The following is a 25823-nucleotide window of genomic DNA, read 5'->3' as shown; positions in this document are numbered from 1 at the left end:
ACACGTGCAGCGGTTCACCTCTCACGGCTCCGGCGATGCCGCTAAATATCAAAATGAAGTTTGCCTGGAAATGAGAGGGCCCACACAGGTAAGTATCGTTCGCCACATTTATTGCTTGAAGGGTGCAAAGTTCAAACACCAGACGACCTGCCCTGCACAAAGTAACAGTCCGGCCCAACGCATTTCGTGCTGACAAAGCACTTCCTCATGGGCTACGGGCATTGTGGCTGAATGTAGACACGGCAGTATTTTCTGCACACATTTAACAACGATTTCTTGCCCGCCCTGATGGGCGTGGCCACCACTGTGGCTTATTGGTCCTTGTAGTGCTTCATTTTCCTCCCTTGAGTCGCCGTGTCTTACATCAGCAAATAACACAAAGTGGTTTCCCCAGTGGGTTGCGGTAGTTACATACCGCCGTTGGAACATGCCAATAATGCCCGCCAGCCGCTTTACCTGTCCCAAAGCTGCCACATCGGTTGATGTAGTAGCTGGTCTGCACAAGTGCAGCGGTTCACCTAACGCGGCTCAGGCAATGCCGCTAAATACCAAAACGAAGTTTGCCTGGAAATGAGAGGTCCCACACCGGTAAGTACGTTCGCCACCTTTATTGCTTGAAGGGCGCAAAGTTCAAAAAGCAGGCGTGCCCCGCACAAAGTAACAGTCCTGCCCAATGCGTTTCGTGGTGACAAAGCACTTCCTCTTGGGCTACGGGCATTGTGGCTGAATGTAGACACAGCAGTTTTCTCCGCATACATTTAACAACGATTTCTTCCATGCCCTGATGGGCGTGGCCACCACTGTGGCCTATTGGTGCTTGTAGTGCTTCATTTTCCTCCCGTGAGTTGCCGTGTCTTACATCAGCAAATAACACAAAGTGGTTTTCCCAGTGGGTTGCGGTAGTTACATACCGCCGTTGGAACATGCCAATAATGCCCTCCAGCTGCTTTACCTGTCCCAAAGCTGCCACATCGGTTGATGAAGTAGCGGGGCTGCACACGTGCAGCGGTTCACCTCTCGTGGGTCAGGCAATGCCGCTAAATACCAAAACGAAGTTTGCCTGGAAATGAGAGGGCCCACACAGGTAAGTATCGTTCAACACATTAATTGCTTGAAGGGCGCAAAGTTCAAACAGCAGACGTGCCCAGCACAAAGTAACAGTCCTGCCCAACGTTTTTCGTGCTGACAAAGCACTTCCTCATGGGCTACGGGCATTGTGGCTGAAAGCAGACACACCCGTTTCTTTCGCACACATTTAACAATGATTTCTTCCCCGCCCTGATGGGCGTGGCCACCACTGTGGTACCACAGGTAATGATACTTACCTGTGTGGGCCCTCTCATTTCCAGGCAAACTTCGTTTTGGTATTTAGCTGCATCGCCTGAGCCGCAAGAGGTGAACCGCTGCACGTGTGCAGCCCCGCTACTACATGATCCGATGCGACCAGCTATTTGGGAAGGCCTCTTTCTCAGTCCCTGAGGTCCAGAAGACAACCATCTGCAAGGGATTACTTGAGAAGGTCAGCTACCTGGGGTTGACAGAGAGGACCATCCCTGAGATACGGAAGCAGTGGTAGGACCTGCACCCCCGAACCAAGGAGAAGCTGACCAGCAGGATGGCAGAGGGATGTGGGACTGGAGGAGGACCATCAAAACACCCCCCACTGACTGCCATGGAGACGCTGATTGAGGGGACAGTCCAACTGGAGCATGTCCCTGGTGCTGGGGAAATTTACACCTCCATCCCAGTAGGCACCAGCCATGGTAAATCATCCCCCCTTATGTATCATCCAGACAAAGATGTTTGGCAATCCAAATCAAATACATCGAAGCATGAAATATTCAATTGAGGTGCTTGATCCACCCAGGTAATCCATCATAGGAGTGGTAGTGCATTTCATTACAGTGGTGCTCCTCCGCTAAGGTGGAGGAGAGTAACCCTACTGAATGTAAAAGGAAAAATAAAATGATAACGCAGCATTAATAATATTACGTTATTGTCATTTTTTTCAATTAGTTACCTGCACCAGGTTGGACAGAGCGGGCTTGGGCTGTTTCATAGGAAGGGGAGGAGGAGTGGCATAATATGCACTTAAGTGCGCATCATGGTTGGTCCGGCCGCCTTGGGCCGGCCAAACCATCATGCTCACTTAGCATGCACAGCCGGGTGGAGAACATGCACAAACTCCCGCTCCCTGCCTGAGCTCCAAACCAATAGTGGCTGGCTAGGGGAGGCTGTGTGTTTCTGTGCTTCCAGGAGAAGAAGATGGAGGAGAGGTGGCAGCCCTTCAGGTATGTACACCTTTATTTTTTTAATCGAGACCCCCTCACAACTGCCCTAAGACAACATTTCCAAAGCGGAGGCCACTGCTTCATTAGCATGCCGTACTGAGTGCTGATGACCACACCAAACATGTGCACATCACTAACTTGTCATACACATTCAGCAGAGTCACAATATTATAGTGCTAAAACATTAACTATTTAATGGCAATAACTATTCACCTATATGTTCCACAGATCGCAGCCCGGACGTCTCTACACATGTGGAAGCTGAAGAGGCTACTGGGAGTGATATTGTACCTGAACCCCCCACACCGCCATCACCGCCACGATCATCTACATCAACACCATCAGGCAGGAGAGCCACCACCTCCCCACTGCCTACTTTGATGACAGCGATGGCGACCTGTCAAATGTGAGGGACCTCACCACAGCAGAATCCAGGTCAGTGAGAAGGCGCCCAGTGACAATGCCAGAAGTGGTCCATCCATGGTGGCCTGGAGAAGTCATCCTAAGGATACAGTGCCTGCAGAGTAAGAAGATTTGTGCTGTTAGTAAAGAGCGGTACAAAAGGGGGTGGTGATGGACGGAGCATCTGAACCAATCAAACACTCACACCCAGTCAACAGATCTTCGTTTAATCCATCACCGTTCTTTAGCCCACTCTGCCTCCCCAGTTCAGACACGGCCATATGCAAATCAGTCTGACCCTGTGCCTCATGGGAACAGTCCAGCCCAAACTGCCAAGCCATGCCTTCCCTGGACCGGATTCAAGCTTACTAGGACCGGTTTCTGGCATTTCAGCCGTCTTCAGCCAGGCTTGCTTGAATCCAGTGGCAAAGTGAGCAAGGGACTCACGTCTGAGCATACCCTGCCAACTCATGGCGAACAAAGCGGTACAAAAGGGGTGGTGATGGACGGAGCATCTGAACCAATCAAACACTCACACCCAGTCAACAGATCTGGGTTTAATCCATCACCGTTTTTTAGCCCACTCTGTCACCCCAGTTCAGACATGGCCATATGCAAATCAGTCCGACCCTGTGTCTCATTAGTAGGGAGCAGCAGTGCTTGACAAAGACAGTTGCGAAGGGGGCGGATCACTGACAGTCTGCTATGGAGCGCAAGCACCCGGCACAGCAGATGCGCAACAGGAAGTACATTAGTTGGATAGACACCTTCACCAGGCCCATTAACCTCCTGTCAAATACCACAGTAAGCTTGATAGGTGTGTAGTCAATATTCAGACTGACATGTGCTACTGCTGCCAGGACATTGCTTGTGGGCTGGTGCAGGTAATGACTGCCCTGGAAAACATTCAAACACACAACCTGTGCCTCCCCACTATCCCCCACCACCTGTAACGGAGCCTTGCAAAACAAGCCGTACATGCCCCATCCCTCTGGGTCTGGCACAGCATCTGTCCCTCGACCCAGTGCGGCGGAAACACAACCCAACCCAATGGGACAAAAAAAGTGACTCCCGTACAACTCAGTGTTTTGAGTTGCCTGTGTTTATTTGACACACATTTCACACTGTTAAATGTGTTTCTTCCATTTTGGTGACAACCTGAATAAAAGGGGGTCACTCAGTTGTTCACCAAACACTACCCCATGTGTGATGTATCATATCCATAATGTTATGTTATTGCTTACCTCAGAAATAGAAGCTTGTTATCGCTGTGCATCGTGCATATCCTCAGCCACATGGGTTCCCTCCTGCTGCCTTTGTAGTGGCTGTTGGTCATCATCCGAGTCTTCATCGGAGTCAGTCTCAATGTCAATATCAGGCATTCCCCTCCTCATTACAATGTTGTGCAGGATGGCACAGGTCGCTATGATTTTGCAGCATGTGTCCAGCCTGTAGAGAAGTGCCCCATTCCCTGGCATAATGAAAATTGAGGGGGCCTGCCTGCACGGTATGAAGAGGGGCCCCCTCAAGGTTCAATCAGGAGCTCTCTGGCCAGAGTGCAGTGCTGAGGCAGGCCCTCTGGAACTTGGCCTGTGTTACGCCCCTGGCACCATTGGTCCTGTGGATGACACAAACGTAGGACTTTAGTATGCCAAATATCCGCTCAATGAGTGAGCGTGTTGTCATGTGTGACCTGTTGTATTGTCTCTCACTTTGTGTCCTTGGGGTCAGGTGAGGTGTACAGAGCAAGGGTAATAAGGCTTGTGCACTGTCACCTTAAGAGCATAAGAGGGGAACCATTAAGTCACATCACACATACTCCTGGCCAGTGTATTCATTGAGTTTGAGATTCTCGTACCGAGCAAGAACACATCTCCAAATTCACCCCGTGCCAGTTGGTTGTGTACTCCACTGTGGCAGAACATGAAGGACTCGTGGGTGCTGCTTGGGTATCTAGCCACAAGGTCGGTGATGACCCAGGAGGCGTCACACACCACCTGCACATTCAGTGAGTGTGTGCTCTTCCTGTTCCTATACAGTTGATTAGACTTAGAGTGGTTTTGATTTGGTTAATTATGTATCTTCACACATATACACATGTGATTTATTTCCCATATTAGAGGTTCAGTCTTCCCTACCCTTTATATGGGTTACTCAATTCTCAGGAATATCATAAGGATACAATATATTTAAACTGGTTCTGGATTATCACTAACTTCCGTACGGAATTACAACTGACAGGGAGGTAGGTTCTTTTAAAACAAAGCTATCATCAGTAGAAGGAAAGTTGTTCCGAGACGAGACGACAATCCTACTCACAATTATACTTTTGCTACCAGGTATTGCATCAAGAGGATATAGGTACTTTTCTTTCCCCTTTTTCCTTATCAGGGGCTCAAGCTTTTATTTAATAGGCAGAGTGTTGATTGCACTCTTCACACCAATATTGGGACTTTACATGCTATATGAGGGATTTTTATTCTTGCATTTCACTTTAATACATTTTTAGAATGATAGTGCTCATACACGCCAAATGCTTGTTGGGATTCCTTTTGTATTATAGCTGTACTTTAAGGATGTTTGAAAACTAGGAACTATGAAAATGGAGCCATGCGCATGGGTTTCCACTACACAATGTCACTATGATTATACATAGGACAGTTAAAGTTAGCACGAAAGTCACTGTGAGGTGATTCATTGTGATATAAATTCTAAGGTCTCGCTATAGTGTTTATTTTTTGTACAATATTCTTAGCCCTGAAGAAGTCACTGGATGTCGTGCCCATATCGCAACGAAACACGTGTTAACCTAACAACTGAACATAAGAAACAATAACATAAGAAAAAAAAGATTGTCTAAGTTGACATTACATATCTTGTATTGATTGTATTTGCGTGTGCTGGGGGACCTCAACTGTAACTTATTACCATTAAACAGCTCCTTAATTTCTTTATTTCAGGTGAATTAAGATGTCACAAGTCACCAGTAATAAAGAAATTAGAGACAAGCTTTTATAAAGGGATTGTAGCTCTCCCATATTAAATCTATAATTTTTGGCTCCTAAATCATCTCTGCATGCTGCACGGTCAGTGATCTGACATGCTAGCAGTGATACCGTCTGTCAGGCATCACTTTACAGACGGACTGATGCACATATTGAAAACGATGCTTTGAAAATGTACACAATAGAAAAGATTAGGCATGATTGCTATGGCCTTAGCCCTGTGTACGTGTCAGAGTTTACACCATACACATCAGGTGAATCTGACTCATATTTTCTACTGTCATATTTCTATTTTATGCATCTGTGTTGATAGTTCATTGACAATGAAGTACTGGTATTTCAAATCATGCGTGCATTTAGGGGTTGTAGCCTTTCAAACAGATACGAGCGATAGTTGTTTTGTACTATCTTGAGTAAACCAGGTGTAGAAATAAGTGACCATGATGATGGGTGGAGATGGTATCACCACGATTGCCCGTCCTGTTACAATCACTCTGTGCTTTCGTATTGCTGTTGTATAGTTTAATCCACGTCTATATAGTGTTGTGCTGTGTTCACCTACTTGTGTTGTTCTTTAGGGATGCCATCTCTCCATCATTCTTGACATCCTGCTGTTTCTCAGGATCATGGAGCCATGGGTTAACTCAGGATAACAGGATGGGCTGTTGTCAAATTTCTATCACACACCAGCTGCATATAGATGGTGTATTGCATCTTGTGACTGCAGAATATCGCTCTACTCTCTCTTGGTGGCAGTAATGCAACATACCCCTACAAAGTACAATGCCCCTACCAAGGTTTGGAAGCCTGCAATTGTGTAAAACGCAAAGTACCTGCTTAAGGGCATTACTAAAGGAGGGCTGTTTCATCACATGCAGAATGCCCACTGGCGCCTAGAATCCACCAAGGAAAAGTATCACTGCTTGTAGCTTCATGAGGTGGGGTGTTGAGATATAAACATTTTTTTTTTTAAATCCGCAGAGTATGCTGCAGATGATGGTTAACCTGGCAAATCCATAATTATGTGGGAAACACCACAGCCGAACAATTGTGCAATTCCAGTGGCCCTGGTTATAGGTATGGTATACACATTTCTCACATGGAGCATTTCACATTCTAGAATGCACCCCACCTGGTGCATTTCTGTGTTGGTATTTTAAACGGATGCCTGTAGCAATGCTCCCCAACAGCATTCAACAGATGCTGGATTCAATCTTTAGGCTGGAGTCATGTTCAGGGGTTCAATGCATCTCCTGCTCAGTTTCGAGTGTCTCCTTCTGCAAGGTTGCAATGGTCCTTGGACACCTGCTTACTCTTGTTGGAGTGCTCACAATATCTGGAGAAGTGTGGCTCAATGGTTAGAGCAGGCAGACCTTGATGCAGAGCTCTGGCCAGGGACCAGGGTTCAATTCCCGCCTCGGCGGGTCTCCGGCTCATTAATTCCCCTGACTGGATATTCTCGCCTCAGTGCCTGTTCTGATCATGGGTCCCACGCTGCAACTCTGGGCAATAGCTTGCTTAGTCTCCGCAATGGCCCCAAAAGCGCTGGGATGCCTGGCTGCACCTGGGGGGTGCCCAGGAGTGGACATTTCCCAGGAAAGCCAGGAAGGGTTCCTAAGCGGTATACGGACAGCGCCGGGACACCTCCGGTGGAGGTAGCTGTGCCTTTACAAATTCCGACATTTACATTTACCTGAATCTGCACTGCATTCTGCACGATGGACTGATCCACTGCTCCCTCCAGAGTGTGAGTTGCTTGCAAGTGTGAAGAAGGTGAGTTCTACTGAGCTATTTATATTCCTTTTTGCACTTGGGCATCTGGGAGTTTACAATTGCTAATCAGTATTGTTTCTATGACACAGGCGTGTAGTGAAATTTGGAGCATATCAAACTTTGAATAAAATTATTATTTGTGCTGTTCACACTACAGACATTGCCATTTGGATTTTTTTTTATACAAATGCGTGTTTCTGGATTTTCTGCCAACCGGCGTGATTTACCACCTGCTCTTTTGTGTTTTCCTGCCAGCTGGCGTGATTTATCGCCGGCTTCCAGCAGGTTTAACTTTTTCGTGATATTTCTTCTACCTCCTTTTTTTTTTTTACTTTCTCTTCAACTTGGAACAGCGTTCATTATGACACATCCAGATTTTCCACACCTAGTAATACCAGATACATGGTGCATACAAGCGAAGTTAGCACTCCGGTGTTACCAGGTGTGGGAACCCTGGGTGAAGGGTTATTTCACATAATCCATGTGCAGTTTAATTGCGCCTGGTTGAATCTGTAGTCGCCCAAAGAGGTGTTGCTGCTGAAAACACGCAGTTACTTGTATTTCATCCAAGACCTAATGAGGGCAGTACAGGTAAAATAAAATACTATGTGATAAATGAGAAAATTTAACATAGACCATATTGCTAACTTGCTTTGACTAAAAACACACAAAATACACTCACTCCGTTGACTACGTTAAACAACTTAAAAGGTGCATCAAGGTAAATTCGTCCCCTTGTGAAAATTCCTCTCTATCCCCCCTTCTCACCATACATTTCCCAAGAGAGATGGCATAGGTGCCGCTCTCCTCCTGTCCACTGCGTCATTCCCGAAAAATAGAACAATCTTAGGGCCCCATCAGACTTCGCCCTCCACCCTAGAGGTGCTGGGACCGGCCGCCAGACGTGCGACGGTCCCGCACCACTGATTAAGATGCGACCACTACCCTGGCGGTCGCAATCCACTATCTTGACATTGCAGCAGGTTCTGCTGTAATCAGCACCCACCGCAATGCCAAAATGGCATGTTGTGCATTGCCATGCACAACGTGACAGGCACCGGGCGGTGCCTGCCACCTTGTGCATGGCAATGTAGGGGGGAAGTACAGGCCCCACCCCCCGGGGCCCGCAACGGGCCCCCTAAGCGATTTGGGGCCAGCCTTTCAACAGCCATGGAAAGGCCTTGACCACCTGGTATCATGAAATGTATGCACCATATCATGCCCCAGCTCTGCCCGGCCGGCTGGCGGAAAAGCGGCTGACGGACTTTCCATTCGCCATTCTTACCCCCCGCCATGGTGATATGGAGGGGGGTCAATCATGTTGTGATGGTGGATGGATTGCCACCGCCAGCCGGGCGGTGGCGATCCGCCCGCCATCATAATGACCCGCATAGTTCTTTGGATGCAAGGATTCAGTATAGACTTTTGAATTGTCACAGCACACTAGTTATTTAGTTATTGGCTTTGTTGAGGGCAGAGCTACTGGAATTATGTGCCAGAGGAGGACATTATGTGGCAGGATCGACTATATTATGTGGCAAGAAAAGCGAAATTATATGGCATAATGCAGCACATTTTGTGATACTATTATTTCATTATTTTGTTATTTTGACTCCTGTTAACACTGTATGTGCAATGGTTTGACCCCATCAGTACCTGTTTAAAACCCCAAAACATCAATAAGCAACTGAAAGCTGAGCAGTCAATGTTTGTGAAGGACCTTCCATTACACAGCAACAAGTGTTGCTATGTTTTTTGCAACTTTTGATGGCATTATGCAACACATTTTGTGGTACTATTATTTCATTATTTTGTTATTTTGACTTCTGTTAACACTGTATGTGCAATGGTTTGACCCCATCAGTACCTTTATAAAACACCAAAACATCAATAAACAACTGAAAGCTGACCAGTCCATGTTTGTGAAGAGCCTTCCATTACGCAGCAACAAGTGTTGCTATGTTTTTTGCAACTTTTGAGATATAAACACATTTTTTTGTTAAAATCTGCAGATTATGCAGCAGATGAGGATGTATGACGTTACAACGCATGCTTTTACCACGCATGCCGTTACAACGCAGTTTTTACAACGCATACCATTACAACGCATAGCGCTTTGGGGTGCTGGATAGTGAATAGTTTAATTTACTATTCCAACTCCAGTCCCCGTGGACACTAGGGAGGGTGTTGGATAGTAAATTAAATCTATTCCCTATCCTAGAGCGCCCCCCAGCGCAATGCGTTATAATGGTTTTCGTTGTAAAACCTGCGTTGTAATAGCACTGCGTGGTAAAAGTTGCGTTGTAAAGGATGTTTCCCAGCAGATGATGGTTAACCTGACAAATGCGACAAATCCATAATTATGCGGAAAACACCAGAACTGAACAATTGCGCAATTCCAGTGGCCCTGGCTAAAGGTATGGTATAGACATTCCTCACATGGAGCATTTCACATTCTAGGATGCACCCCACCTGGTTCATTTTAGTGTTAGTATTTTAAACATGAACTAGTGACAAAAGAAATTTTCAAGCTTACATAAATACAGCTATTTTGGAATCTGATGTTCATCTTTATCCAGTCATGTCGCATGCAGCACTGTCAACATCCAAGGAGAGTGGGTAGGGATCCCCTATGTGAGGATCAATAGGGGAACAGTAGGTAAACTCGAACATGTTGAGTTCACCAATGGGTCTCTAACCCTCACAGATTTGCAGGTGAAATTGAAACATAGATCAAAAGGCACTTTCTTCCACAGAGTGGGGGCAAGAAAAGAAAAAGCCTGACCACCATTTCTGACAGTGCATACTCTGAGTGAAGTGAGGAGGGATTTATTACCAGATCTTAAGGACCAGCTGAGTTCTTTTTCCAGTCGCCTGGACTCCTGCCGAACATGTTTTTGTGTGTTAGGCATAAGATCTTAAAACATGTTCTCTTCTTCACAGGTAACCAGTGAAGATGTCTAAGGCTAGGCGCTGAGGGGGTTCCTGACGGCAGATTCAGCACCAACCTGGCTGCTGTATTTTGCAAGACCTGAAGTCTAGAAAGGAGGTCTACATTTATTTCTGACAGCAGGGCATTGCCATGGTCCATACGGCTGACAATCAGTCCCTGTACCAGTGGCTTCCTGGCTTCTAGAGGGATCCACTTAAACACTTTGCGCAGATTGCACATAATGCCAAAACAGGAACCAATTATATGGTTAACCTGGTTTTTCATTGATAATTGATTATCAATTTGAATTCCTAAATTCCTCACTGTCGGTTTTGGGGGTGGGCAAGGACCCAGATTTAGGGGCTACCCAATCATCTGACCAATGCTCATGAGCTTTACCAAAAAGTACAATCTCGGTCTTGCTTCCGTTCAATTGTAGGTGATTGATATTCATCTATTTATTTATGTGAGACATACAGTTCTTAAAGCGAGATTTTGTCTCCATAGGGTCAGGACCAAGGGTGACCAGAATCTGCGTTTCATTGGCATATGACACTACGTCAAAGCCATATGTTCTGATCACCGTGGCTAAAGGGGTCATATAAAGATTGAATAGCGTAGGGCTCAAAATTCAGCCCTGTGGCACACCCATCTTAACAGGCCTACTACGAGAAACTAAATCGCCAATCTGTACTGCTGTGACTCGATTGCTTAGATAACTATTGAGCGACTTCAGGGCCTTCCCCCTGACACCAATATCCCAGAGCCGTTGTTCTAAAATGCTATGGGATATGGTGCCCAAAGCTGCTGATAGGTCCAGCAGAATGAGAATGGATGACTGCCTTCTAGCCAATGCACGTCGGATGTTGTCAGTGACTTTTACCTGTGCAGTTTCAGTGCTATGTGCAACCCTAAAACCGGACAGTGAGAGATCTAGTAAGCCATGATTCTCTAGGTGGTCTACGATCTGCCTGTTAACCAGTGACTCGAGTACCTTCAAGAAATATGGGAGCAGCGAGATTAGGCAATAGTTTGTTAAGAGTTTTGGGTCTGCAGTGTTTTTTTTAAAGATTGGTCTAACTCTGGCTGCTTTCTAGATCTTTGGGACCACTGATGTTGATAATGACTGTTAGACCTGGCATCTTTGGCGTGGTTTTCCCTGTCTTTTTGCCCCTGCCTCTGTATTATTGACGCTGTGCTGGATTTCGTTTTTGCTGGTTTAGATGCTTTGGGCACTTTGCCACTGCTGATCACTGTCGAAGTGCAAGTACTCTCTGTGTAAATTATTAATGTGATTGGTTATCCATGATTGGCATAATTGTATCACCAAGAAGTCCCTATTAAAGTGCACTGACTGTGCCAGGGCTGGTGATACAAATGCTACTAGTGGGCCTGCAGCACTGATTGTGCCACCCACATGAGTAGGTCTAAAATGGTGACCCAGGCCTGCCACCGCAGTGCCTGTGTGTAGTCTGTGAACTGCCATGTCCTCCTGGTCAGTGTCCCCACTGAATAGGCCTAACCCTTCCCTTTCTATGCACATTGGTCACCCCTATGGAAGGCCCCAGGTACCCCCTTGGGCAGGGTACAGTGTATGTGAAAGGTAGAGCATGTACTAGTGCAGGTGACATGCTCTGGTAGTGAATGACAGCCATTTTCGTTTTTTCACTATTGTAAGGCTACCTTGCCCATAGGCTATCATGGGGAATACTGGCTACAGTGGCTACCATCTTATCTTCCCATAGTAGCAAGGTTGGACATAAAAGTCTGGTATCCCTGAACTCAGAATTTAATAACACATCTTTTAGGAAAGGTTGTTTTTAAATCCTGTGTTTGACAACAGCACTTTTAGAAAGTTGCTGTTCTCTTGTCTGACCTTTCTGTATGCCTTGGTCTGTTTGTGAATTGACTGTCTGGTTTGTGAGTGGCAGGGGCTGGGTGGCTCCCAGAGGCTGAGTGGGCCATCACTGGGCTGAATAGCTCCATCTGCATCTAGAGTGGTGGGAGGGGGTAGCACCTGGGCCTGATTAGGGCTGTGCCTGCCTTCCACAATGCTGGCTCCACCTCCTGCTCGGTGGCTGATGACCCTGCCCCTCTCTCTGAAAGGAAAGGAGAGGCCGGGAAAACAAAGTGATCAAGGAACACCCAGAACTGGTTCAGACCAGGCTCAGAGCTCTCCTGCACAAAGGTAACATAGAATTTTAGGGGTATAAGTACAGGACCCCTGACTACAGAAAATGAGATCATCCTGGAATCAAGAAGGAACCTCTGTCAAGGAGAAAGTTGGAAGACTGAAGAAGGAAGACTGTCCTGCTGTTGTTTTGCTGAACTGACCTGCAGTTGCTTTGCTGCCAAGGAGAGGGGAAGGAGTTTTTGCTTGTGCTGTGTCCCCTTGCTTGAAGGAATCTCCAACGGCCTGAAGTAGAGCTGGCACCCTCTTAAGAAGTCCTAGGAACAAAAGGACTTCACCCCCAGCTGAGAGAGTTCTGTCCTTCCTAGAGTGCTTGGGCCAGTTGTGGTGCCTCTGGAAGTTGTACATGTGTTGGGAATCTGCAAACCAAGATTTAAAAGACTTTCTGCACATTTTAACGCATCGCTCGCTTGTGGAGCGCATCCCCGTCAGTGCGAGGAAATTCTCGGCGCGACAAAGGCCGAGATCGTCACAGTGTGAACTTCAATAAGTCATGAAAAATGCTCCTAATAATTAACTTATCTTTTCAGCTCTTCTTTGTCCCAGTTCTTACTAAAAGACGATTTACCAAAGCAGGAAACCAGATCCAAGTCCACAGAACTTCTAGAGCAAGATGCCCACAGCAGCATGAGCATTGCAGCGCAAGAGGAAACGGCACTTGGAAAAAGAGCTGTAGTCAAAAAGAGACAACAGGGTAGGGACCAAAATGCCTACACAGCTAACCCAAAACGGGAGACAACCAGAGGAGGGCACGCATACCCTAACCCCTTGATTGGTGTCTAACCAACTCAGGTCAAACCAGGCAATTTGAGCAGACAAAACCAAGCCAAACAGCAGCCAGTGACAATATCAGAGACACAACCACAGGGACAGACAAGGACCACAAGTACATGACAACAAGAGACAACAAAGCAGCCAAGCAGGCCGTGGGGCGAACGAAGACCAAAAAGAAGAACAGCCCAAGGGTCAACACCCAGAAGGCACCCAAACAGAGGCACCAGGAACATTTAGAAAGCAGTGACATGACCCCAGGATGAGCAACAACCCAAAGTTGGAGACCATCACTGCAACCCCATCACCAGACAGAACCTCATAGGAACAAAGCAGTAGTAGTACCCTACTGGCAATACTGCTGAACAGTTGACAATAACCTGAAGGGGACAAAGTCTGAACTAAGGGAACTGGATGGATATCAAACCACCATAGGCTTCCCAAAATTGGACCAAAGAAAGGAAACTAGGAGCTATAAAACAAAACACCCATAGCTCCCAACATCGGCCGACTAGAAGGGAAAACTCAGCAACCCTAGGAGCCAAAAGGTGTGACCTCACTGGATAAAGGATCCAAGAACTTGAAAAAAAGCACCAAAACCCATGACTGTAGCCTTACTAAAGACATTGCACTGGAAACCAGGCCACCTAAACCAGGAGGGCAGCGAGGTCCTGCACACACCTGGGCTACCAAGATCTGAGCCCATGGCAGTAGCAAGCTGGAGACCAACACACAACCCATGCTCATGCTGCAAAGAGGAACAGGAAGCCTGGCCTTAGGCAAAACAGCTTCACTCACAGCACCAGGGGCCAGGGAAACCTAAAGAGGTGGACATGATAATCGGTGGAAGGCAGGGAACCTTGGAGAGGTCCTGCACACCCCACACACCCTGCATCAAACCACTGAAGGAGAGCTCTATGCCCCACCATAATCAACCATAGCAACTATTGTGGAAAGAGAAATCACTTACCCCAAAAGCTTGTGGATCCATAGGTAGACTCGTAGAAGAAAGGAAACCAATGCAATCACCCAGACAATAGACCAGCCCAACAGGAAGCAGCCACATCTGCATTCCTGGCCCAATCACGGCCACAATGCATCGTAGCAAACACAACACGTTGATGAATGGAGTGCTGAAACTTTTCAAACACTCATCCCCAGTCAAGAGATCTGGATTAAATTCACTGTTCTTTTACTAACCATGCCATCCCAGTTTGGACCCAGCCAAATGCAAATTAGTCTTGACTCTGCTCCCCATGGGCAAGAAAGCAAAAGACACACAATTGATGGACGGATGGACGGAATGCAGAACACATCAAAAAATCACCCCCAGTGTGGCAGGGATGTGTATTGGCTCCCCTGCTGTTTTCCTTGTTCTTAGCAGACTTGCCATTGACCTTGGGGAATGCCATTGGGGCAAGCCCGAAACTAAATGGCAAGCAGATTGCATGTTTACTTCATGCCGACGATCTGGTGATTATGGACCAGACGGAGGTTGGCTTGCAAAGGAAACTGAATTTATTTAATGGCTATTGTTCCAGGAAAAAAACTTGTGATTAATATGGATAAGACCAAAATCTTGAGCTTTGGACGGAGGAAAACTAGGTTCTCATGGTGGATAGGGTCCGAGAAAGTGGAATCGGTTACTGAGTACAGATACTTGGGGCTATGGTTCGAGAAAACTTTGAAATGGAACACTCACCTAGAGGCGTAAAACTAAGAACCTCTGCATCGAACAGCGGCCTGAAATTGTTTAATAAAGCCTATGGCGCAGTGTCCGATCGACCGGTGTTAAAAGCAAACTCAGCTACCGTGCCCCCGCAATTTTTGTATGGCGCAGAACTGTTATATTTAAGCAGCAAGGAAAACTGGGATGTCGAGGAAGGTAAAAACTTAAAAAAGTTATTTACACTTCCCTTGTCAGCAATGGTCCAGGCTGTAAGACTGTGACTAGGATTGACCTCATGGGGTATTCTAGCCGGTATGGCCCTACTTCGCTTCTGGCAACGCCTAGAAGTTGGCGTAAACACCAAAATATCTCAATGGTGTAAAAACGAAATACAGAATAGCGAACTAAAATGGGCAAGAGAGATTAGGGAGATAATGACAAAGCTATGTAATAAGATGGAGGTTAATGTGTGCCCCACTATCTCTGTGGTTAATACTGATAAAAAGACACTTAGGTTGTTGGGGAAGGAACTATCTCATGCACAGGACCAAAATGATCTTGCAAATAAAACCTCAGTTTGCTTTATGACTGCTGCATGGAAAAATGATCAATGCTTCCCCTACATTGATAGGCCTCCGAATTGCCGATTACGAATGAGGTTTTGAGGGTAAGAATTGGGGTAAACCCTTGTTATATAAACAAATTGGTAAAGTGTGCAATGATTGATAAGACGGGAAGATGCACTTGTTCCTTGGGCACCCAATGTGATTTGCTACATATTTTATTTGATTGCCTGAAGTTCCTGGACTCACATATTATGTTTTTAAAACCAATATTTAAGAAATATGAGATTAAGACACGGACCCAGGCTGTGACCCTGATGACTGAAATGACCCATCTAGATATTACCGTGGCTATGAGGAAATTTATGCAAAGAGTGAAGGCATTTTTTTATACCTTTTAATGAGTTTTAGCAAATAGTTTACCCGCAAATTAGGTAACAGTGGGTTTTTAGATTGAACATGTTTTTAGGATGCATTTATGTGTGTTAATGAAATGTTCTTTTAGATGAATTTTTTACTAAGATATGTATTGTTTGTGGACCAAACGTCTGAATAAACGTGAAATAAACTTGACTTGACTTGATCACCCCCAGTCAAGAGATTTGGGTTAAATCCATCATTCTTTTGCTCACCATGCCACCCCAGTTTAGACCTGGTCACATGCAAATCAGTCTTGACCCTGTGCCTCATGGGAATAGTCAAGCCCAAACTTCAAATCCATGTCCTCCCTGGACCGTAAACAAGCATTCTAGGACCGGTTTCGGGGTGTCACCCCTCTGCAGCCAGGATATCTTGAATCCAGTGGCACAGTGAGCCTGGGAACCACGTCTGGGCATACCCAGCGCACTTAGGGCGAGAAAGCAAATGACACACAATTGATGGACGGAATGCAGAACAAATCAAAACATTCACCCCCAGTGAAGAGATCTGGGTAAATCCATAATTCTTTTGATCACCGTGCCACCCCAGTTTAGACCTGGCCATATGCAAATCAATCTTGACCCTTGCCTCTTGGGAACAGTCCAGCCCGAACTGCAAAGCCAGGTCCTCCCTGGACCCGAAACAAGCATCCTAGGACCGGTTTCAGGGTTTTACCCCTCCTCAGCCAGGATAACTTCAATCCAGTGGCACAGTGAGCCTGGGACCCACATCTGGGCATACCCGGTGCACTTAGGGCGTGAAAGCAAAAGACACACAATTGATCGACGGAATGCAGAACAAATCTAAACATTCACCCGCAGCCAAGAGATCTGGGTTAAATCCATCATTCTTTTGCTCACCATGCCACCCCAGTTTAGACCTGACCATATGCAAATCAGTCTTGATCCTTGCCTCTTGGGAACAGTCCAGCCCGAACTGCAAAGCCAGGTCATCCCTGGACCAGAAACAAGCATCCTAGGACCGGTTTGGGGGTTTCATCCCTCTTCAGCCAGGATATCTTGAATCCAGTGGCACAGTGAGCCCGGTACCCACGTCTGGGCATACCCGGTGCACATAGGGTGAGAAAGCAAAAGACACGCAATTGATAGACGGAATGCAGAACAAATCTAAACATTCACCCTCAGTCAAGAGATCTGGGTTAACTCCATCATTCTTTTGCTCGCCAAGCCACCCCAGTTTAGACCTGGCCATATGCAAATCAGTCTTGACCCTGTTCCTCATGGGAACAGTCCAACCCAAACTACAAATCCAGGTCCACTATGGACCGGAAACAAGCATCCTAGGACCGGTTTCGGGGTTTCACCCATCTTCAGCAGGATAGCTTGAATCCAGTGACACAGTAAGCCCAGGACCCACGTCTGGGCATACCCTTGCCCACTTAGGGTGAACATAGCATACACAACCAGATTTTGGATGGAATGCTGAAAAATTTCAAAAACTCAACCCCAGTCAAGAGATCTTGGTTAAATCCATCATCCTTTTGCTCAACATGCCACCACCGTTTGGGCTTAGCTGATGAGGGGTGATTAAACCCAGATCTGTGACTGGGGGTGAGTGTTTGAAAAGTTTCAACACTCTGTCCATAATTTTATTTTGTGATGTTGCTATGTGCACCCTACATGGCTACGGTTATGCCTAAACGTGGATCCCTTGTTCACTGCGTGGAGTTCTGCAAGCGAATTGCACCATGCGCAGCGCAAGAGGGTGAGGGTTCTGCTTCTTGTTGCCACTTGAGTAGACATACTACTAGAGCGGCAGCTTCCTCAATGCAAATTGAAGGTTTCTCAACGCGTGCGGTAGTGACGATCTGCAACAGCCCGCGTTGAGAACTCTCACTGTGAGGTGGTCTAGCGTTGTATTTTACTCGCTTGAGCTCACCAACTTCATGCTGGCGAGCGTGAGCGAGGAAAAACTGAGTTCCGCTACACGGGGCCATTTCATAACTCCATGTGCTCCATGGAGTAATGAAAAGTCCATGAACGGAGCGGAGTTCACCACCGAAACCTAGTTGTAGTTAGCTGAAATAACTTTAACTCACACCCTAAAGTAACTATAACATGCACTCTCACCATGCACTGCTTATGACATTACATATTAGATCACTCATGGCATGTTCTATGATATCATTGATACTATCACTACAACATCTGAAATGACGTCATTGATGACATCACTGTACATTGCAGGTGATTTGACGTTTTTGTTTCTTCACACTATTACATTGGTCGCAATTCAGAATGCAATATTTTGTCAGGGTGATGAATAAAACATGACATTTCAGTAGAACACCTATACATACATAAAACTACATGGCCAGGTGTGATGGTGTGACATGAGAACATGTATTGTAAGGAATAAATGATCCTCTAACCTACATGTTGCAAGTCATGACATAGTTTATAAAGGAACTCAGCCTTCAGCCTGCTCCTCTATTTGATCATTGGACGCCTGCATGAATTGTACTGTCCTTATAATATACAGAAGGGGGTCACAGTGCCTGAGGTAAACTTTAGAGACAGCAACATTATACATCATATGAAATGGATTGAATAGAGTGCTTTTTAGTTTGAAAGACTAAAGCAGTGCAGTTCAATATTTGCTGCTTCCCTGTGCTGCAGTCATAGGGATTTCACTTAGAGAACAGTTTCTTTTTAAATATTTTCTCCCAGGCTTTTGCCGCAGCTGCACTCTACGTGCAATCAATATCTGGATGGCCAAAAATGAAATCATTTAATGGATTTCTGGTTGAGTTGATTTAGGTCACAAGGTTGGCTGCTGCTCCTGGCAGCCAGCGCCATTTCATAGTTCAGTGTTGTCATAACAATACATGCTACCACTTGCCAGCTATTAGGTGACATGCCATCCCAGAGCGTGTGTTTTTGCTGTGTTGTTTTCTGAAGGTCATAAGCAGACTATGATAGGTATCATCACATTCACGGAGTTCACACAAAAGCATTACGGCTTATCACAACACAGCCGTCTTAGATGGTCATTTGAGAATGTTGTTTTTTCCCTTTCGAAGGTAGCACTTTTAATTGCGATTAATGCTTTGATCTAAACAAATCTCTGTGTATGTGCTTTTATTTCAAGTTTTGCCTAATTTCCCCTGCATGGTATTATAGATGTGCACACCTGCCCTTAGTGTCAACCAATCAGTCAGGTTTTTGTATAGCGTGGCTACTCACCTGTGAGTATCTCAAGGTGCTGGGTGAGGGGGACTGCTGGTTGGACTGGGTGGAGGATCATTCAAAGAGCCAGGTCTTGAGGTCCTTCCTGAATTGGGTCAACGTGGATTTCCTGAGGTGGAGGGGCAGGGTGTTCCAGGTCTTGGTGGCGTGGTAGGAGAACGACATTCCTCTGGTTCAGGTCTTGTGGATCCTGCGGACAGAGGCAAGGGCGAGTTGGGAGGATTGGAGTTGTCTTATAGGTCTGTGGTGAGGAAGTGGATCAGCTGAGTGTCATTGAGGTAAGACGATGTTCAGTCTGTGGCTTCTGACGATGGCTGCGAGGGGGCTAAGTAGACGTTGAAGAGGGTGGAGTTCAGGGACAAGCCCTGGGGCACTCCACAGTTGATCTCTGTGGGGTCTGAGAGGAATGGTGGTAGTCTGACTCGCTGGGTCCGGCCGGTGTGGAAGGAGAGGGTCCAGCTGTAGGTTATCTGGTATCCTCACATGGCCCAGCACACACTATAATTCTCCATGTGCACTAAGATCTAGACCATGTGACTGTTCACCCGGGTTCTGGCTCTGAAGTCTGGAGGAGCACAACAAGTGCAGTCTCTACACATGCAACTAATGTTTATGTCCTGAGATATATGCATTATAACTGATCCGCGCCACCAAGAAAACTGCATTCAAGGACCGGCTGGACAACAACGCACACAACAGCAAGGAACTCTTCAACATCGTGAAAGAGCTCTCCAACCCCAACGCCGGAAACAACGACATCACCCCATCGCAAGACCTCTGCAACTCCCTCGCCTCCTACTTCCACACAAGATCGCGGACATACACAACAGCTTCAGCACCCAACCGACGCACGCCACGACCGAACCACCGCCCCCCACCACCACCCTCCGCGCCTGGACTCCGATCAGCACCGATGACACCGTCCGCATGATGAACTCTATCCACTCCGGATCTCCAACTGACCCATGCCCTCACCACGTCTTCAACAAGGCCGACGCCGTCATCGCACCCCACCTGCGGGACATCATCAACACCTCCTTCGACACCGCCACCTTCCCGGAGAGCTGGAAGCACGCCGAACTCAGCGCCCTACTCAAGAAACCTACAGCGGACCCCACCGAACTCAAGAATTACCGCCCCATCTCGCTCCTCCCGTTTCCAGCCAAAGTCATTGAGAAGACCGTCAACAAACAGCTGGCCGCCTTCCTCGAGACGAATGGATCCCTCGACCCCTCCCAGTCTGGCTTCCGAGCCAACCACAGCACCGAGACCGCCCTCATCGCTGCCACCGATGACATCCGAGCCCTGATGGACAACGGAGAAACAGCGGCCCTCATCCTCCTAGACCTCTCCGCGGCTTTCGACACTGTCTGCCACCGCACCCTAGTGCAGCGCCTCAGCAACGTCGGAATCCAGGAGAAAGCACTGGAATGGATCATCTCCTTCCTCGACGGAAGAACACAGAGAGTCCGCCTACCACCGTACAAGTCAGAGGCCACCGAAGTCATCTGCGGCGTCCCTCAAGGATCCTCGCTGAGCCCCACCCTCTTCAACGTCTACATGAGCCCCCTCGCGGCCATCGCATGCCAGCACAACCTCAACATCATCTCCTACGCGGACGACACCCAGCTGATCCTCTCCCTGACCAACGACCCCGCCGCCGCCAGAGCCAACCTTCACGAAGGGATGAAAGACGTAGCCGAGTGGATGACGACCAGCCGCCTGAAACTGAACTCAGACAAGACGGAAGTCCTCATCCTGGGCTCCTCGCCCTCTGCCTGGGACGACTCCTGGTGGCCCCCCGCCCTGGGCACCGCACCCAAACCGACAGACCACGCACGCAACCTGGGCTTCATCCTGGACTCCTCCCTCTCCATGACCAGACAAGTCAACGCCGTCTCCTCGTCGTGCTTCAACATCCTGCGCATGCTACGGAAGATCTTCCGGTGGATCCCCACCGAGACCAGGAAGACGGTCTCCCAGGCCCTCGTCACCAGCCGTCTGGACTACGGCAACGCCCTCTACGCCGGAACCACCGCCAAGCTCCAGAAGAGACTCCAGCGGATCCAGAACACCTCAGCCAGACTCATCCTCGACATCCCACGACACAGCCACATCTCCGGACATCTGAGAGACCTCCATTGGCTCCCCGTCAACAAAAGAATCACCTTCCGTCTCCTCACCCACGCACACAAAGCCCTTCACGATCAGGGCCCGAGTTACCTCAACAACCGCATCAACTTCTACGCTCCCAAACGCCACCTCCGATCAGCCAGTCACGCCCTCGCCGCCGTTCCCCGCGTCCGAAGAGCGACAACAGGAGGAAGGTCCTTCTCCTACCTGGCCGCCAAGACCTGGAACTCCCTCCCGACCGACCTGCGCCTGACCCAAGACCACCTCTCCTTCAGGAAGAAGCTCAAGACCTGGCTGTTCGAGCAGTAGCAGCACCCCCCCTCCCCCAAGCGCCTTGAGACCCTCCGGGTAAGTAGTGCGCTCTACAAATGTCTTGATTGATTGATTGATTAAGCAGTGCTGGAAGAATCCCATTTTTATGACTAGCAATACTGAACAGACCTTACATCCCTGTGTATGTGACATGTGGTGATTTTGCGTGCTCGAACGGTGAATGGTATCAGGACTCCATGGATATTGTGAGTATTTTGTTTCAGAGACCAGTGGGATCTATTTGGATCCCCCTTTTAAAACACAGGACAAGATGGAGGTTGTGGTACAATCCTTCTAGACATTGATGTGCACTGCATGCATTCCAGGGTAGAAGGGTGTAGCCTCACACATTGAAATGTGGGAAGAATGATACAGGGCTACTTTAGAAAAGAAGTACAGATGTCTGTTAACAAAGACCTCCTGAGCATCTCATTTTGAACTCTGCCATTGGGCTGAGGGGGGGTATGGTTGAGAAGGGGGCTCACTTTTGTTGCACAAAGAGAAATTATAAAAATATATTCAAAGAAAAATGTATTGTTTACATAAAATTATAAAAATAAATGTGTAATTTAATATGTACATTAACATTTTTTATAAAAAGGCATGACGTTGCCGCGTAAACTCAACTTTCGTCATTACGAGTATCGTTGCGCTACGGATCAGATGCAAGGGAGAGCTCCGTCATGGTAAGATGCATTTTAGGGGCTCATTACGATGGCGGGTGGACTATCGTTGCGGTGCTGGGACTGCCCATCAGATGTACGGCGGTCCCACCACACATATTAGGATGCACCCACCATACTGGCGGGCGTATCAAGGGTTTTTAACATTGCGGACAGTGTTGCTGGCTGCAGCACAGTCAGCAATTTTAAAAGTGCTTGTACTGCATTTCCCTGAACTACGTGGCAGGCACCACGCAGTGCCTGCCTCTTGGTGCATGGAAATGTAGGGGGGTACCATGGGTACCCCCCCAGTGCACCCCCCACAGAGGGGGTCCGCAACGGGGCTCCCGAATCCAGCCCCCGCCTGTCTTTTTGCAGTGGGATGACCGCAGCGAAAAGACAGGGGGAAAGGGATTTCGTAATCCCTACAATGCTGCCCTGTGTCCTGGTTCCACAAGGCAGGCGGGAAAGGACCGCCTTGCGGAACTGTGGCGGATGGACTTTCCATCTGCCGCGGACACGTTGGAATTCTCACCGCCATCCTAATTCGGCAGTGGGAATTTCATGTGTGATGGAGGAAGGACCGCCACCGCAGGCCCGACGGTGGCAGTCCCTCCGCCATCCTAATGACCCCCTAAGTTATTAAAATATATTGTTTAGTGTAGATAGATGTAGTAAATGTGTTTTTGGTACTTTTGTTGTGTGTTAACCACTATTTCACACCATAATAGGTAGCAGTAGTAGGCACACGTCAGGTCTTGTTTTTTCATAACAATTTTTGCTTTATAAAGTTATTCAAAAGATATACATTGAAAACTTTAATAAACAAAGCGGTTTTTAAAGGTATATTTTTTTATTTTTGTTACAGGTTTTTCTAAAAAAAGAAGGATTTGCATACAAAAGTCTTTCAGACATTTGCTTTGTTCTTTGAGAAACATGTGGGTTCAGACTACCTGTTCATGATTGCGACATTCTCATTTCTTGGAAACTTTGCTTGTTCCTCAAAATTTCCAAGAAATTATAGAAATTAGGATGAGGTTTGCCAATTGATTTATTGAAGGAGTTGTGCCATGCCTCTATGGCATTGTAAGCAGGGCATTTGGCATTTCCACCACTCCAAATGGAAAAGTGGCTTCCTCTTGCGACCTGACCTGCTTAGATGGCCAATCCATGTGTCTTCAAAATAATTGAGAAGAGGTGCAAATTTATCTTCATTTAAGGTAAAGTATTCGGATTCTGTAACTGAAGTGTAGTACTCGTCTACACTGTCAGGAGGAACAAAGCAAAGGGCTGTTAGTTTTTTTTGTTCAAACTGTAGTTTGCTATCCGATATATAATCTTCAATTAAGGTAGTTTTTATACTTTTTTGCCAATATGCCTGTGAAAAGTGAAAAAAAAATCCTTGAATTTGGGTAGACGTATACAATGTGGTAAGAGTACTAATCATAGGTAATTCAAAGTCAATTAGTACTTTTCTAGGACTTTTGTTTGGTGTTTTGGCTTTTATCACTGACAGTAATTTAGTGTATGTTGAGGATTGTTTATCAGGGAGTAAACTGCAAACTGAGGGAACTACTGTGTTATTAATATATGCGTGAAAAGTGTATATTTGGGTGAATGGATGGGGCATGCTATTAAAAGTCACATCCATCATCCAAATATCACTGTTCTCCAACCTTACAAGATTATGGGGTGCGCTAAAGATTAGTATTCTCTTTTGAGGATTTTTGTTGTCATGTAAAAGAAATGGTTCATTAGTAACAGTTGCAAAGAGTTCAGGTTGAATGAATATGTCAGAAAAAGTTTGGGGTATTACTCTTTGTGGGTTACTTGCCTGTTTTTTACATTGAACAATTCTTCTCAGATTAGGAATTGTGGGCATACTACTTGCAACATGTGGGAGAATGTGTTGGGCTACCTCCCTCAAAACTGCACCACATGGTTCATTAGAGGTGGATGCAATTCCTTTAATTTCATTTAATGTTTCTTTTACCTCAATCTCCATTGCAGAGGCACAGTGGTTATGTTCTGTGGTTCTTAAAACAGAGTCACCATGAGTAACCGCTCTGCCTGTGCAATGGGTTGAGTAGTATTGCACACACCTCCAATGACACCTGGGCTCAGATAGTCTCTCCTTACAATAAACATAGCCACTATGATCGAGTAGACACTTTCTGTGGCTGGAGGTTATATACTTTACTTGTTTTGAAGTCATTTTCTGTTATTGATTGAAAAAGAAACAAAAGAAATTGAAAATTTTAATTTCTTTTAAATTTCTTGTGCTTACCAGTTAAGAAGAAAAAATATACAGTATAATATCAAGATTTGTTTTACTGCCAAAAGTTTAATGCTTTTTGAAGTCACATTTAATGTTTTGAACGTGTTACATTTAATATTATGCTGAAATTATATTTTAAAAAAAGAGGGAAGTACATGTTGGAGTAGGATTAGTAATTTTACCCCCACAACTATCCATCATTTTTCCTGATGTAAGCACCCTTCGGTGTAGGAATAGTAATTTTATCATCACCACTATCCAGCACATTCCTTGAGGCAAGCCCCATTTGGAGTAGGAATAGTAATTTTATCCCCACCACTATCCAGCATTTTCCCTGAGGCAAGCCCCCTTTGGAGTAGGAATGATAATTTTATACACACCACTATCCAGCATTGTCTCTAAGGCAAGCCCCCTTTGGAGTAGGATTAGTAATTGTATTCACACCACTATCCAGCACTTTCCCTGAGGCAAGTCCTCTTTGGAGTATGAATAGTAATTTTGTCCCCACAACTATCCAGCATTTTCTCTGAGGCAAGCACCCTTTGGAGTAGAAATAGTAATGTTATACACACCACTATCCAGCACTTTACCTGAGGCAGGTCCTCTTTGGAGTATGAATCATAATTTGATCCCCACCACTAACCAGCACTTTCCCTGCGGCAAGCCCCCTTTGGAGTAGGATTAATAATTTTATACACACCACTATCTAGCATTTTCTCTGAGGCAAGCACCCTTCGGAGTAGGAATAGTAATTTTCTCCCCACCTCTATCCAGCACTTTCCTTGACGCAAGCCCCCTTTGGAGTAGGAATAGTAATTTTATACACACTACTATCCAGCAGTTTCACTGAGGCAAGGACCCTTTGGAGTAGGAATAGTAATGTTATCCACACCAGTATCCAGCATTTTCTCTGAGGCAAACACCCTTCAGAGTAGGAATAGTAATTTTATCCCCACCTCTATCCAGCATTTTCTCTGTGGCATCCACCTTTTGGAGTTGGAATAGGAATTTTGCTCCCACCACTAGACATTAATTCCTCTGAGGCAAGCATCTGTTAGAGTAGTATTATTTTTTTTTAACTTTACAATATTCTACTCTTTTTTTATTTAAAACTGTAAAATATTAAAACATATAGGGCATCATTAGGATGGGGGAAAACGGGACCGCCTGCATTATGTGCGGGGGTCCCGTGGGGGAGATTAGGAAGCACCC

This window comes from Lissotriton helveticus, chromosome 4_1, assembly GCF_964261635.1.
Source record: "Lissotriton helveticus chromosome 4_1, aLisHel1.1, whole genome shotgun sequence".
NCBI lineage: Eukaryota > Metazoa > Chordata > Amphibia > Caudata > Salamandridae > Lissotriton > Lissotriton helveticus.
The sequence above is the reverse complement of the archived record's forward strand: the minus strand, read 5'-3'. Positions refer to the sequence as shown.